Source organism: Cetorhinus maximus, chromosome 3, assembly GCF_964194155.1.
Source record: "Cetorhinus maximus chromosome 3, sCetMax3.hap1.1, whole genome shotgun sequence".
Lineage (NCBI taxonomy): Eukaryota > Metazoa > Chordata > Chondrichthyes > Lamniformes > Cetorhinidae > Cetorhinus > Cetorhinus maximus.
In genome coordinates, this window is record NC_135881.1 from 137469838 (window position 1) to 137485132 (window position 15295).

The following is a 15295-nucleotide window of genomic DNA, read 5'->3' on the forward strand; positions in this document are numbered from 1 at the left end:
AAACCTGCTGAGCTCTCTCAGGGTGACAGTGTCTGTCCTCCAAGCCCTGCCATTCTGCCTGTGCCCCAGCTGTTGCCTGTCAATCAGCCAACACAGTGCAGCCACCCACAATGAAACAATGTAGTTCGCAGCTGGGCTTTCTAGGCCCAGGGCTGTTTGAGACCAACCTCCAAGACCATCTGCAGTTTTCTTCATTGAAAGTCAGCAGAGTTCCATTAACCATGGTGGAACTACTGGGGTAGCACTGCTTAGCAGCACTGGAACAGGCAAGGCACATCGTACAACACACAAGGGATGCAATATGACATAGTTTAATTTATAAAGTTGGTTTGGAATGTTTATTTTGTGGTGGATTTTATTTTTGCATTGTTGCTAATAGGACACTGTGATGGTCAGTGACAAACGGGAGGCAAGGTGTGAAACACTGGTTATTGAGCAACTGGAGTTGTGGTCACTGGTATCACATTCAAATGAGTTCTTCTCAGACAGCCAGGGCACAAAGGGATTGCCTAAATTGCCTCTTCCTCTTTTTCCTGCTCCTCCTCCTCCTCTTCCACCTCATGCTCCTGCTCATCAGCTACTCACCATAAATCTTGCTGCAAAGTTGGTACTCCCATGATGGCGAGGTTGAGCAGCAGAACATCTTGAATCTTGACAGCTGCTCTGCTGAGTATGAAGTAGTAGAGGTGTTGCTTCAGCATGACAATGGTCTGCTCTATCACATTTTGTGAGGCAGCAAAGCTTTCATTGTATGCATATTGCGTATGTGTGGGTTGCATATCATCAGCCATGTTGACAGCTTATCACCCAGTTTGCTACAGTGGCTCCAATACTGATGGAACAGTGTATAGCTGCAGAATGAAGACATCATGAAGACTGCAGCTAGGAGACTGGGCATTGACCTCCAAGGTTCATTGCCTATGGTTGCACACCAACCGTACATTGAAGGAGTGGAATTCCTTTTGGTTCTGGCACAAGGAAGAATTGACATACAGTCAATAGGGATATGTGTGTAGTCAATGGCATCAGCACTGCAGGGAAACCTGGGATTTTAGTTTAGTTGTATGCTTGTTTCTGACGGGAGAGAATGAAATGTAGTTAGCCCTCTTTAAGACCTCCCTTACACAGCAGTGGATGGAAATCTGTGAGATATTGCAAATATTTCCAGCTCCTGTCTGGAAGGGGCCAGGGGAAAAAACAGTTAATCACCACAGTCTCCTTCACAGCCACTGACAATGCGGTCCTTGCACTGCTTTGGGGTCATGGTTGTGGCTGCATCAGGTGGCAGATATCAGGATATCCTTACTGAAGCACAGACATCTCACTCATAGTTCCTTACTGAGGATTGAGTAGGTGAATTGCTGCCTGAACACTGGGTGGCTGTGGTCTCCTGCTGAGAGCCCTTCTCCCCTCCTCCTCTCTCTTCCAGCAACTTATCCTGCTCTGCGTGGACTCTGCTCATTCTCCCAGTCATGCTGCATTTTAAGGGGAATGCCTACTAGTGCAGTGATGCTTGGAAGCTAACAGCTTTTGTAGAAGCTTTGAGTCAGCAAAAAGTCCATCAGCACCGGTCACACCTTCCCCTTTAGCAACTTGAAACAATTATTGAAATTGCCAAACACTTTTAGAATTCTAGCAGTGACCAGAATAAATAAACTAGCAACTGACCTGTAAGTGGTTGACAAGCCCTTTAAAAAGTACTGGTGGGTGCAGATTCTCCCTACAGCTGAATATGTATTCAGCTGTGCAAGGTTAAACATGGGCACTATTTGTAGCACAGAGCTCTAAAATGGCAGTGCTGGCATCATATTAGCATTGCATGTTGACCGATGCCATGATCTGCCTGCTCTACATACTTCCAGTGGACGTTCACTGCATGCACACTAACACCTTCACCAATATGATATCCAGTGTGATTCACCCAAATGTGTTCCTGCACTGCATGTATCATTTTAGAGCTCTAAGGGCACTCATTGTACCCAAAAAACAGGGGTTAATGAGCCCAATTTTTCACCTAAAGATTCTCCATAATGTTCTAAACTATCATTTACTATTCACTATAAATCATTAACAAAAGTCTATGCTCAGACCTTAAATATGTTTCAAAGAACAATTCTTACCACAACACTTTATTTATTTTTATTATTTTCATGGGACGTGGACATCGCTGGCTGGGCCAGCATTTTTATTGCCCATCCCTAATTGCCCTTGAGAAGGCGGTGGTGAGTTACCTTTTTGAACTGCTGTAGACCATGTGATGTAGGTACAGCCCCAGTGCTGTTAGGGAGGAAGTTCCAGGATTTTGACCCCACAACAGTGAAGGAACGGTGATATATTTCCAAGCCAGGATGGTGCTTCCAGGTGGTGGTGTTCCCATGTGTCTGCTACCTTTCTCCTTCTGAATGGTAGAGGTCGTGGGTTTGGAAGGTGCTATTGAAGGAGCCTTGGTGAGTTGCTGCAGTGCATCTTGTAGATGGTACACACTGCTACCACTGTGTGTTGGTAGTGGAAGGAGTGAATGTTGAAGGAGGTGGATGGGGTCCCCATCAAGCGAGCTGCTTTGTCGAGCTTCCTGAGCGCTGTGGGAGCTACACTCACCCAGGCAAGTGGAGAGTTTTCCATCACATTCCTGACTTGTAGATGCTGACATGCTTTGGGGAGTCAGGAGGTGAGTTACTCGCCACAGGATTCCTAGCCTCTAACTTGCTCTTGTAGCCACAGTATTTGTATGGCTTGTCTAGTTCAGCTTCTGGTCAATAGTAAACCCCAGGATGTTGATAGTGGGAGATTCAGTGATGGTAATAATATTTTCCATTTCAAGTCCAGCTAAGCTGTACGGTTCACAATTCCACTTGGATTCAGCCAGAGCAAAGCAAAATGGTTCCTTTGAACATTCATTGTAGACTCATCTCTCTGCTTATACCTAGTCATACTCTGGATTCCTAAGGCTTTCACAACTTCACCACAATAAACTTAGAACATTGACATTATTAACAAAACATTTCCTTCCTCTATTCAAAACAGTTGCTATGCCTATCCTCTTCCTTGAATGCAAAAAACAGAAGGGATTAATTTCACTACCCCAACAGCTGCTTCCAGTTTGGAAGAAGAAAGTCCTCTATAAGCAGTGCAATTTTCTGGTGGATGCACCATCTTATTAATGTTTCTGCGGATGGTCTATTTAGAAATACATTGAGGGTGTGAAAGGTGTAAAACTGATGATGTAGGATCAGCTGCCCATTTTACACCCTGTCCAATTCCCATTTGCATTGAAGTCAATGCCAAGAAATACTAGGCATGGTGTATAAAGGATGGATGATCCACTGCCACCATTTGACATCCCCACTGAAGTTGAATTTGATCCAAAAGATTCCCACTCCAGCAGCTTTAGTTTGGTCTGCTGAGAACTACCTAAGCACATCCAGTACCAATCACCGTTTTGAAATAAAAGCTCAATCCTAATGTATATAATAGAACTATGCTGGGCCATATTTTCTTGTTTTATGGCTGTCACCTAGGGCAGAATTTTCCGTGCCCATTGGCGGCGGGCGTGTTTGGCAGCGTGAGTGGACAATACGGCAAGAAGGCCAAAAATCAGTTTCATGATGTTGTGAAACCGGTTTGCAATCATCCACTCTACCCGTCAATGGCGGACTGCGTTTCCCACAATCGGACGTCGGGAACTTCATTGTAATACATCTGCGTATGATTATAAGCCCAGCTCACCAGAATCATCCTCCCACGTTGGATCATCCAGGCCACGCTGACGTGTTTCACAACTGCACATAAGTGACGTGCACCTGGTGAGCTGCACTTCGCTGGGACTTTGAGATTTATTTGCCTACCTTGCTTTGGGCAGCATTCGCGGTCATCAGCGCCAGGCTTCGCAGGCAGCAACACATTGCTCTTAGGAGGGGTCATGGGCTCTACCTACCACACCAGCCGTAAGGTGGGGATGGCTTTTCAACAGCTGCAGGGCGAGGGCTTGCTTGGGGAAGGGGGAGAATTGGCCTCAGGTAAAGGAAGAGGCTGCAGGACGAGGGCTGTACTGTGGAAGGTGGATATCCCAGGGTGTGTGGGGGCACATGCTGATCCGTGCAAGTGGCCTCAAGATGGTGAGGGGCTGAGGAGGCAGTCTCCAGAGGAGATGAGGCCAGATGGAGATGTGAGGGTGTGTGTGAGAGTGAGTGATGATGCTCCTTAAGTTGGCAGTGGGTGAGATGTTAGTGAATGTGTGATGGGCTTGAGTGTGTGAGTTTAGAGTGATGAGATGGTTGCCTTCCACTGGTGGCATGGGTGAGATCACTCATCCTCTATCTGCATTGGATGCTGAACCTCTTCTGTGCAGCATTGGCACTGATCACTACTGCCATCGCCTATCAAACTGGAATGGTGAGATTGCTGCCCCTCCTGCAGCCAGAGCGGGAGTGGAGGACATCACAGTGGGCCTCCACAGTGTCCACAAGGCATTCCAGGGACGCGTCACTGAATTGGGGGCCTGCAGTCTTCTTGCCTTTCAGGGCCATGTCTTTTGTGCAGGGCTGGAAGCACTAAGAGGTGTGCACGCAGCTACAATTCAAATCTGGCACATGGCATGAGGAAGCGGCCAGGTGACGGCATGGAGGGCAAATGAGAGCCCACCCGCCATTGAAACAGCCTGTTTCCTGGGAATGCGTGATTAATGAGGCAGGTCTGGGATGATACGGTGTGAATAGCAACCATTGCAGCCAGCGGGTAAAACATTCTTTCTCCTGCCCTCTACCACACTTAGTGCAAATCTGGGATGATTCCGCCCCTAAACGTAGAGACTGGATCATTGAAATTACTCCAGAGGCTCTCTTATATGTTTACTAATACAAAGCTTGTTCATTTTATTCAGTTGTGTGTGGTCCATGTTAACATCAAATTATGTTTACACTGAAGGCATGATGCTGAGATGTGGTCTCTTTTAATGATAATCTATGACACCTTTTATCTGGCCACTTACCTTTTCAGCCCTGCTCTCCTTAAAGAGTTAATTCTTTGCTGAGGAACTATGTCGTAGGCACCAGTTAACTCCTGGTATCTCATTCAAATGTAAAATGGGAGTGTTGCCTGCCTATTCAACAGTTGAGCTATAGGGTTGGTTAATGCTTAATTTTCATCCCCAATTTCCAAAGGTAGATAATGGGCGAGGGGGTGAAGATGATGCGGGTTTGGGGGTGAGGGTGAGGGACTGAGGGTTAGGATGAGAGGATGTTTAAAGTGCTCAGAAGGCTCAATTGTGCAGGTGGGCCGCTGATTTCCTCAGAAGCACCAGATTGGGGCTTTTTGGGGAGGGAGGCGGAGCTTTTAACCTTCTCACCCTGGACTCAGCCTGCCTCCACTCTCGGCTCAGATGCCTTCAGGCCACTTAGGGCCTAGACCACCAGAAGATCCCATCCGCCAGCAGTCTCAAGACAGAGGCTGAATTGCAATGGCGGAATTAGCCCTGCCTACTGACTCTCACCTCCGTCATGAAAATCCAGTCCTAGGTGTCTGTTGAGCTCTATTAGATATCCTGATGTTCCTCGAATATTTGGGCAGAATGGGATGTTTCTATGCTGTAAATTCTCTCTAACCTTTCTGGGCTATAGCTGTCGCCTCATTCCATGATTAATAGATTTGCTCAGCCATTGGTGATGTCCCAATATTTTGTTCTGAGTTTCAGCTTTTGACTCCCTTGTGCTATTTTATTGTTATAACCACTTTTCTTGCATAACTAAATGAATTCACGGCACGCAATGACCCCCTGTTTCTTTTTGTAATTTTAACTGTGTGGAAGCTGTATGGAGCTCCGAGTACAAAGGCAGAACCCAAATGCTGTAATTGAAAACTGAATGTTCTGCTTTATTTCTGGATGTTACACACACAAATGTGTCAGCAAATGGTTGCTGGTAAACGTCTGTGAAAGCGAGAGTCTGAAAACCATTCCCTACTGAGTCATTTTGTCAAATGATATTTTATTTTCCTAGAAATTCCATTTGAAGCTAGGAGTAACTGCATGTAAATAGGAAGGGAGGGGTAACTGCAGTTTAACAGGCATCACCAGCATCCAAGCAAAGGAAGCAATTTCAACTTAAACTACCCAATATGTAGGCACCCAACTGAAGAAAATTAAAGAATTATGAAGATTTCACCAAAATATAAATATAACAACAAATATAAAATGAAAGAAAGCTCAAGGCATCGCTTGCACCAGAGTTTCCACACACTTCCCGACAGACGAACTAGGTTAAAACTCCCCCAGGTTTTTTTTATTCTTTCGCTGGTGAGGCCAGGATTTTTATTGCCCATCCCTAATTGCCCTTGAGAAGGTGGTGGTGAGCTTCCTTCTTGAACTGCTGCAGTCCATGTGGTGTAGGAACACCCACAGTGCTGTTAGGAAAGGAGTTCCAGGATTTTGACCCTGCGACAGTATTTCCAAGTCAGGAGGTGAGTGACTTGGAGGGGAACTTCCAGGTTGTGGCATTCCCATCTATCTACTGCCCTTGTCCTTCTAGATGGTAGTGGTCATGGTGGAAGGTGCTGTCTAAAGAGCCTTGGTGAATTCCTGCACAGCATCTTGTAGCATCTGGTACACACTGCTGCTACCGTGTGTCGGTGGTAGAGGGAAAGAATGCTTGTGGATGTGGTGCCAATCTAGCAGGCTGCTTTTGCCTGGATGGTGTCAAGCTCCTTGAGTGTTGTGGGAGCTTCACTCATCCAGGCAAGTGGGGAGTGTTCCATCACACTCCTGACTTGTGCCTTGTAGATGGTGGGCAGGCTTTGGGGAGTCAGGAGGTGAGTTACTCGGCGCAAGATTCCTAGCCTCTGACTTGCTCTTGTAGCCACAGTATTTATATAGCTAGTCCAGTTCAGTTTCTGGTCAATGGTAACCCCCCAGGATGTTGATAGTGGAGGATTCAGTGATGGTAATGCCATTAAACATCAAGATGCAATGGTTGGATTCGCTTTTGTTGGAGATGGTCATTGCCTGGCACTTGTGTGGCGTGAATGTTACTTGTCACTTACCAGCCCAAGCCTGGATATTGTCCAGGTTTGCTGCATTTGGACATAGACTGCTTCAGTATCTGAGGAGTCTCGAATAGTGCTGAACATTGTGCAATCATTAGCAAATATCTCCACTTCTGATCTTATGTTGGAAGGAAGGTCATTGATGAAGCAGCTGAAGATGGTTGGGCCGAGGACACTACCCTGAGGAACTCCTGCAGTGATGTCCAGGAGCTGAGATGACTGACCTCCAACAACCACAACCATCTTCCTTTATGCTAGGTATGACTCCAGCCAGTGGAGAGTTTTCCCCCTGATTCCCTTTGACTCCATTTCGTTAGGGCTCCTTGATGCCACACTCTGTCAAATGCTGCCTTGATGTCAAGATCAGTCACTCTCACCTCACCTCGGGTGTTCAGCTCTTTTGTCCATGTTTGAACCAAGGCCCAAGGAGCTGAGTGGCCCTGATGGAACCCAAATTGGGTGTCAGTGAGCAGGTTATTACTAAGCACACTTGATAGCACTGTTGATGACCCCTTCCATTACTTTACTGATGATGGACAGTAGACTGATGGGGCGATAATTGGCCGGGTTGGATTTGTCCTGCTTTTTGTGTACAGGACATACCTGGGCAATTTTCCACTTAGCCAGGTAGATGCCAATATTGTAGCTGTACTGGAACAGCTTGGCTAGGGGCGCGGTGAGTTCTGGAGCACAAGTCTTCAGTACTATTGCCAGAATATTGTCAGGGCCCAAAGCCTTTGCAGTATTCAGTGCCTTCGGCCGTTTCTTGATATCACGTGGAGTGAATTGAATTGGCTGAAGACTGACATCTGTGATGCTGGGGTCCTCCGGAGGAGGCCAAGATGGATCATCCACTCGGCACTTCTGGCTGGAGATTGTAGCAAATGCCTCAGCCTTATCTTTTGCACACATGTACTAGGCTCCTCCGCCATTGAGGATGGGGATGTTTGTGGAGCCTCCTCCTCCAGTGAGCTGTTTACTTGTCCACCACCATGCACGACTAGATGTGGCAGGACTACAGAGCTTAGATCCGACCCGTTGTTTGTGAGATCGCTTAGCCCTGTCTGTCACTTGCTGCTTATGGTGTTTGGCATGCAAGTTGTCCTGTGTTGTAACTTCACCAGGTTGATACCTCATTTTTAGGTATGCCTGGTGCTGCTCCTGTATGCCATCCTGCATTCTTCATTGAACTAGGGTTGAGCCCCTGGCTTGATGGTAATGATATGCTGGGCTATGAGGTTACAGATTGTGTTCGAGCACAGTTCTGCTGCTGCAATGAAACCAGTCGGACCATCCAGCATCGACCTAGTCACCGGAAACGACAATGGCAATCTCAACCCTGTCGACCCTGCAAAGGCCTCCTTACTTGTGCAAAAATTGGGAGAGCTGTCTCACAGGCTATTCAAGCAACAGCCTGACATAGTCATCCTCATGGAATCATAACTTACAGATAATGTCCCAGACACCACCATCACCATCCCTGGGTATGTCTTGACCCACCAGCAGGACAGACCCAGCAGAGGTGGCGGCACAGTGGTATACAGTCGGGAGGGAGTTGCCTTGGGAGTCCTCAACATCGACTCCGGTCCCCATGAAGTCTCATGGTATCAGGTCAAACATGGGCAAGGTAACCAGCATTCAGCATTGCTGCCACTGTGCGTTAGTGGTGGAGGCAGTGAATGCTGAAGGCGGTGAATGGGGTGTCAATCAAGTGGGTTGCTTTGTCCTGGATGGTATCGAGCTTCTTGAGTGTTGCTGGAAAGTGGAGACTATTCCATCACACTCCTAACTTGTGTCTTTTAGATGGTGGACAGGCTTTGGGGAGGCCGGAGGTGAGTTACTCTCCACAGAATTTCCAGCCTCTGACCTGCTCTTGTAGCCACAGTATTTATATGGCTGGTCCAGTTCAGTTACTGGTCAATGGTAACTCCCAGGATATTGATAGTGGGGGATTCAGCGATGATAATGCAATTGAATGTCAAGGGGAGATGGTTGGATTCTCTCTAGTTGGAGATGGTCATTGTCTGACATTTGTGTGGTGTGAGTGTTACTTGCCACTTGTAGTTTCGCCAGGTTGACTCCTCATTTTTAGGTATGCCCGATGCTGCTTCTGGGATGTCCTCCTGCACTCTTCATTGAACCAGGGTTAATCTCAATGGTAGAGTGAGGGATATGCCGGGCCATGAGGTTAAGATTGTGGTTGAGCACAATTCAGCTACTGCTGATGGCCCACAGTGCCTCGTGGATGCCCAGTCTTGAGTTGCTAGCTCTGTTCAAAATCTATCCCATTTAGCATGGTCATAATGCCACACAACACGATGAAGGGGACCTCAATGTGAAGACAGGACTTCATCTTGATACAGATTGTGCGGTAGTCACTCCTACCAATACCGTCATGGACAGATGCATCTGTGACAGGTAGGTTAGTGAGGATGAGGTCAAGTATATTTTCCCCTCTTGTTGGTTCCCTTACCACTTGCCGCAGACCCAGTCTAGCAGCTATGTCATTTAGGACTTGGCCAGTTCAGTCAGTAGTGGTGCTACTGAGCCACTCTTGGTGATGGACATTGAAGTCCCCCACTCTGAGTACATTCTGTTTCCTTGCCATCCTTAGTCCTTCCTCTAAGTGGTGGTTCATCAGCTGAGTGGGGGACAGTTGGTGATAACCTGCAGAATGTTTCCTTGCCCATGTTTGACCTGATGGCATGAGACTTCATGGGGTCCAGAGTTATGTTGAGAACTCCCAGGGCAACTCTGTCCTGACTGTATACCACCGTTGGTTGGACAGGACATACCCAGGAATGGTGATGGTGATGTCTAGGACATTGTCTGTAAGGTATGATTCTGTAAGTATGACTATGTCAGGCTGTTGCTTGATTAGTCTGTGAGACAGCTCTCCCAATTTTGGGGAAAGCCCCCAGGTGTTAGTAAGGAGGATTTTGCAGGGTCGACAGGGCTGAGTTTACCGTTGTCATTTCTGGTTCCTAGGCTGATGCCGGGTGATCAGTCTAGTTTCATTCCTTTTTGTAGGCTTTGTAGTAGTTTGATACAACTGAGTGACTTGCTAGGCCATTTCAGGGGACATTTAAGAGTCAAGCACATTGCAGTGGGCCTGCAGATTTCCTTCCCTGAAGGATATTTGTGAACCGGATGTGTTTTTATAACAATGGTTTCATGGTTGGTCACCATTACTAAGACTGGCTTTTTAAATTTCAGATTTATGAACTGAGTTCTAAATTCCACCAGCTGCCATGGTGGGAATTGAACCTGTTTTCCCAGAACATTAGCCTGGGCCAATGGATGACTAGTCCAGTGACATTACCATTGCGCCACCATCTCCCAATAAATCTCCTCATCGTTGAAAGATCATTGTGTGAAGAGACGGGGGTTGACTTTGACTTTGGACACAGAATATGCAGCCCAGTGACCTGCATGCTAGCCACTATTTTAAGGACTACGTTACCTCAGGTTAACAAAATGAAGGGTGCCAAACAAGCTCCCGACATACCTCATCAGATTAAGACTGGCTAATAGCAGGCTGCCTCAGGCATCGTCAGTTTAAGTACGGGATTGTGGTCCCAGGGTGGCAGTAGTCCCTTAAGAATTACTTCTTTTCCTCCAGGTCCCACAATAATCATTTCAAACCTACCTTGGCTGGGTCCTTTTTTATTCATTCAAGGAATGTGGACTTCGCTGGCTAGGCCAGCATTTATTGCCCATCCCTAGTTGCCCTTGAGAAGGTGGTGGTGAGCGGCCTTCTTGAACCGCTGCAGTCCATATGGTGTAGGTACAACCACAGTGCTGTTAGGGAGGGAGTTCCAGGATTTTGACCCAGCAACAGTGAAGGAACGGCGATATATTTCCAAGTCAAGATGGTTAGTGGCTTGGAAGGGAACTTCCAGTGGTGATGTTCCCATGTATCTACTGCCCACGTCCTTCTAAATGGTAGTGGTTGTGGGTTTGGAAGGTGCTGTCTAAGGAGCCTTGCTGAGTTTCTTTGGCTCCATCACCCATGGAAATAAATATACCAATTTGCATATTCAAATGGGTCACTGCATGAAAGTGCTGGGTGTTTTTGGGTGTCCATTAGTTGGCCCTTTTTCAAAATGGCTCCTAGCTCACTGTCAATGCTAACAGAGCAGTAAGACTACTGAACCCATTTTAAGGCTGTTACTGCTGCATTAGCACCAGGTTACACAAGTTAAATTGGGATGATTCGGCTGTGCGCCCGCTGAACTGAGAATCTAAATGACGCGTGGTGACGTCGGGACGCAAGCCCAACGCCCAACGTCACCCCACGTCATTTTATGCATCGGCAGGTGGGCCCCGCCCCCGCTCGCCGGCCGGAAAATGCTGCCCATGGAGAAGGCTTATGTACTGAACATCTCTATTTCTCCGCTGTCTCTCGGCCGGGTTATAATGGGGGCTTATGTGCGCTGCCCTCAGCCAAACAGATTTCTGACGTTCCCAGTGTCAATCAGCTGACCTCAGCCAAAACTGGGACAACCTTCTCACCTCAAGGTGACGAAGCAATGACACATTTGTATGCAGGCACTAAGCCATCCAACCTTAAGCACTGCTCACCCTGTAGTTGTGACTATTGCGGGGAGAAGGGTTAAGTCACAAAGTTGGTAGACAGCGGTGTGCATCCCATTGCCTTGACACTCCAAGAGTTTACTGATGCTACTTCTAAATGGTAATTTCTGGGGGCCAAAGTAGCCTTTAGGCATGCTCTGGAACCACACATTGTTGCTTCAGACAAGGTGGAGGGGTGAAAATGGATAGGAGTGAGTATGTGGTGAAACAGAACAGTGCTCCTCATTAGCAATGGTGCGTGCCCTTCAGGGTTTCATGTTCTCTGGTCATGTTGGCCTTCACTAGGGCCAGGGCTGGCCATGAGGGCACACTGGTTGTGTGTAAGAGGAGGCATCTCAATATCAGGCAGACAGTGTCTGACCTTGTCCTGCTCAGGGGCTCCGCCTCCATATTAGGGTTATGAAAAATGCAGCTCAGGATCCCTAACTTGAACTGCCAGATGTCACTATCGGTCAGTGTATCACAGCCAACTGAGTCATCTCTAAGCACAATCACAGCAGCGGTGTTTCATTGGCTGCCTTGTCCCAAAAGTTATATTTCTGTGTCACCATCGATGGAACACATCATGCCTGGCTGCGTTGGTTTTGTTGGACCTCATGAGGAGCCTTGCCAGATTGAAGGCATGCAGGCACTCGGCCACTATGGATTGTGGAAGTGCCCCTGTGTCCTGTAGGATGCTGTTTTGACTGGGATTCTGGATGGACGTGTGAAGAGGCAGCAGTTTCTTATGTGTGATGCCGAGACACCCCCCTCCAGGTAGAACCTCATCTCAGCACAGACCCTCGAGGTTTGGCTCATCCTTCACAGCGTCAGGGCTATGTGAGCGTGCTGTGTAACGATGAATTGTCAACTGGAAGTTCATGGGTGAAATTAGAGGAGTAGCTATGCTGGTGGTCATGCTGGCCCACGATGGAGGAGAGTTGCCCAGGAGGATCCTCAGTGCATCTTGTCATACTCCTCCTGAAATCTGATGGCGATGAGGGCCTCACGAGCGCATCTGCCTCACCTGGCCCATGCAACGGCCACTTTGCCTGCATCCTTGGCTTCCAAGACTGCATCACCATCATCCTCTTCAAGGTCCTCCTCATCGGAGGAGACATGCAGTTCCTCCATCTCGTCATTTACCAAGTCCTTCCACCATTGTAGCGCCAGGTTGTGTAGCGCGCAGCAAGCCACAATGATCCATGAGGCCCCCTGGGGACTGCACTGGAGTGTCCAGGCATCAGAGTCGCATTTTCAGGATCCCTATGGTGCGTTCCACCAATGTCCGGGTTGCGGCATGAGCCTCATTGTACCTTCTCTCTGCAGAAATCTGAGGCCACCGCATAAGCGTCATCAGCCACGTCCTTTGCAGGTAACCCTTGTCCCTGAGGAGCCAACCATGCATCCTGTGTGGCCCCTCAAAGACGTCAGTGATCTAAGGCCTACTCAGGATGTATGAATTGTGGGCATTACCTGGGAATCTGGTGCACACCTGCATGCTAAGTTGGTTATGGTCGTACACCAGCTGCACATTGAGTGAGTGGTAGCCTTTCTGTTTGATGTACTGGACCGTCTGTTGCCAGGGAGCTTTGATAACCACATGAGTGCAGTTGATGGCATCTTGCACCAGTGGGAAACTGGAAAGCTCTGTAAAGCCCAGTGCTTTTGCATCCTGGCTTGCTTGATCTCTGTCAAAGTTGACAAAATTGTGTGCCTTTGCAAAAAGGGTGTCTGTGACCTCCTGGCTGTATTTGTGGTTGGACACTTGGGAGATTCTGCAGAGGTCCCCAGTGGAACCCTGGAAGGAGCCACTGGTGTGGAAGTTGAGTACAGCGGTTACTTTCACAGCCACTGGCAAAGGATGTCCTCCAAGTCCCTGTGGTGCCAAATCCTGCAGAATGTGGCAGATGTGAATCACCAGATCCCTTGATATGCAGGGGTGTCTGCAACACTGGTTCTTACTCATCTGCAGATAACACATACGACGTCTACAGAGCCTGGGTCTAGCGAGACACCTACGGATTCTCTGAGGATCATCCTCTGCGTCTGGAGGAGGACCTGCTGCCCCTTGGTCTTGAGGGTTGTGCTTCACCCTTTGGCGAGCCAGGCGCTTCCGTTGCCTTCTTCTCATTCCTCTCTGCTGCCTTTAAGCAATAACGCAGGCAGCAATAACACCAGGCTGCATCTTCCTGATGGTCTCCTCACTGCAGTATCAATGAGAAACATGCAAGAGTCAGCATTTGCTGCCAAAGATCCACTTTCTCCCTGTGATTGTGGGCTCAAGGCCTTTTCACGCATGCCAGTGAGTACTGGCTCCTGAAATGATGCCCAGTGTGTGGTGCACATGAGCATTCACCACAAACCCACCCCCAACACCACCCCACATGACTGACTGGCGGTAGATCCAGCCAGGCAACTGGAGGTTCTGCTTTCAGCCCAGATGCTGGGCTCATCATTATCTGCACTCCAAGACCCCGCTGCTTGGACTAAACATGAGGGCTAATATTCAGTTTAGGCGGTGCGGAGGCTTCTCGTCTGTGCATGGTGAATGGTCACATTTCCAAGAGGGTTCTCAAGCTTGTCCAGTCACCCAATAGTTCTGCAGCTCCATCATACTCTGGTGAATTTGAAGGCTGCAAACGAAGGGTTAAAACTAGGGGAGCAATTATTGCCACTTTGAGGGATCAATGTTGCATGAATGGGCATTATTGCTTCACTTTCCTGACTCGCTGCATATCAACTAAACATTGCTAAACTATCTCAGCTGTCCCTTTGCCTTCATTTTGGAACTAACTATTCAGTTGGGTGGCCCTCTAGTACGACCCTCCCAAATCGTGTGTCTCATAACAACTTTCCTCACTCGTTGTCCCCGGTGGAGCCCTCGCCTGCTGCACCCCTGCCTTAACCCTTCTGTGGTACCTGTGGAGACTTGCGTTGAGACCCAGCTGAAACCAATGCAGTGCAGCCTGTGAAGCCTGGCACTGACCCCCTGCGAGCACCGCGCGATGCAAGGTATGCAAACTCAACTTAGGGTTGGGAGGGAAGAGCAAGTCACCAGCTGCACGCCATTTAAATCCTGTTGTGAAAAACGTTCTAATTGAACGCAATATGGGCTCTTAATCCAGCGTGGGGGGATGATTCTGGCCAGCAGTCATCATTTTTAAAAAAAATTTTTTCATGGGATGTGGGCGTTGCTGGTAAGACCAGCATTTTTTGCCCATCCCTAATCGCCCCTTGAACTGGGTGGCTTGCTGGGCTTTCAGAGGGCAGTTAAGAGTCAACCACATGATGAGGTGCTGGTTTATACTAATGATGTCCACGCTGTTCAGCAATGGGAAGCATGGCCCGCCATTGACAGCTGAAGCGCACAATTGTTTCCTCATTTTATGTCCTCGTAAAACCGGTTTTGGGCCTTCTCTGATATTTAGCTCTCGCGTCTGCCATGACACCCACTACGATAGGAGCAGAAAATCCCAGCACTAGTATCACATCAATCAATTTTTCGTTCCACTTTACAGCTTCTGGGAAACGTGGCTCAGACTGCAAGTGAAGAGCAGCTACTGTTTCCTCAGTCCGCAAATCTTTAAAATCCTCACCCTCCCAGGGTAGCCCTCAGGCACCTGCACTTGAAATCACATTTCAGCTCTCTTAATATGTTTTTACCTGCCTGTGTGTTGACTTA

At 48.1% G+C, this 15295-nt stretch overlaps 1 protein-coding gene across 1 annotated transcript in view; it reads right to left on the reverse strand.

The window, feature by feature from the left end:
* Nucleotides 1-15295, reverse strand: part of LOC144678935 (RNA-binding motif, single-stranded-interacting protein 3) — a 1591210-nt gene that overhangs the window by 763302 nt on the left and 812613 nt on the right. The window lies entirely within an intron of this gene.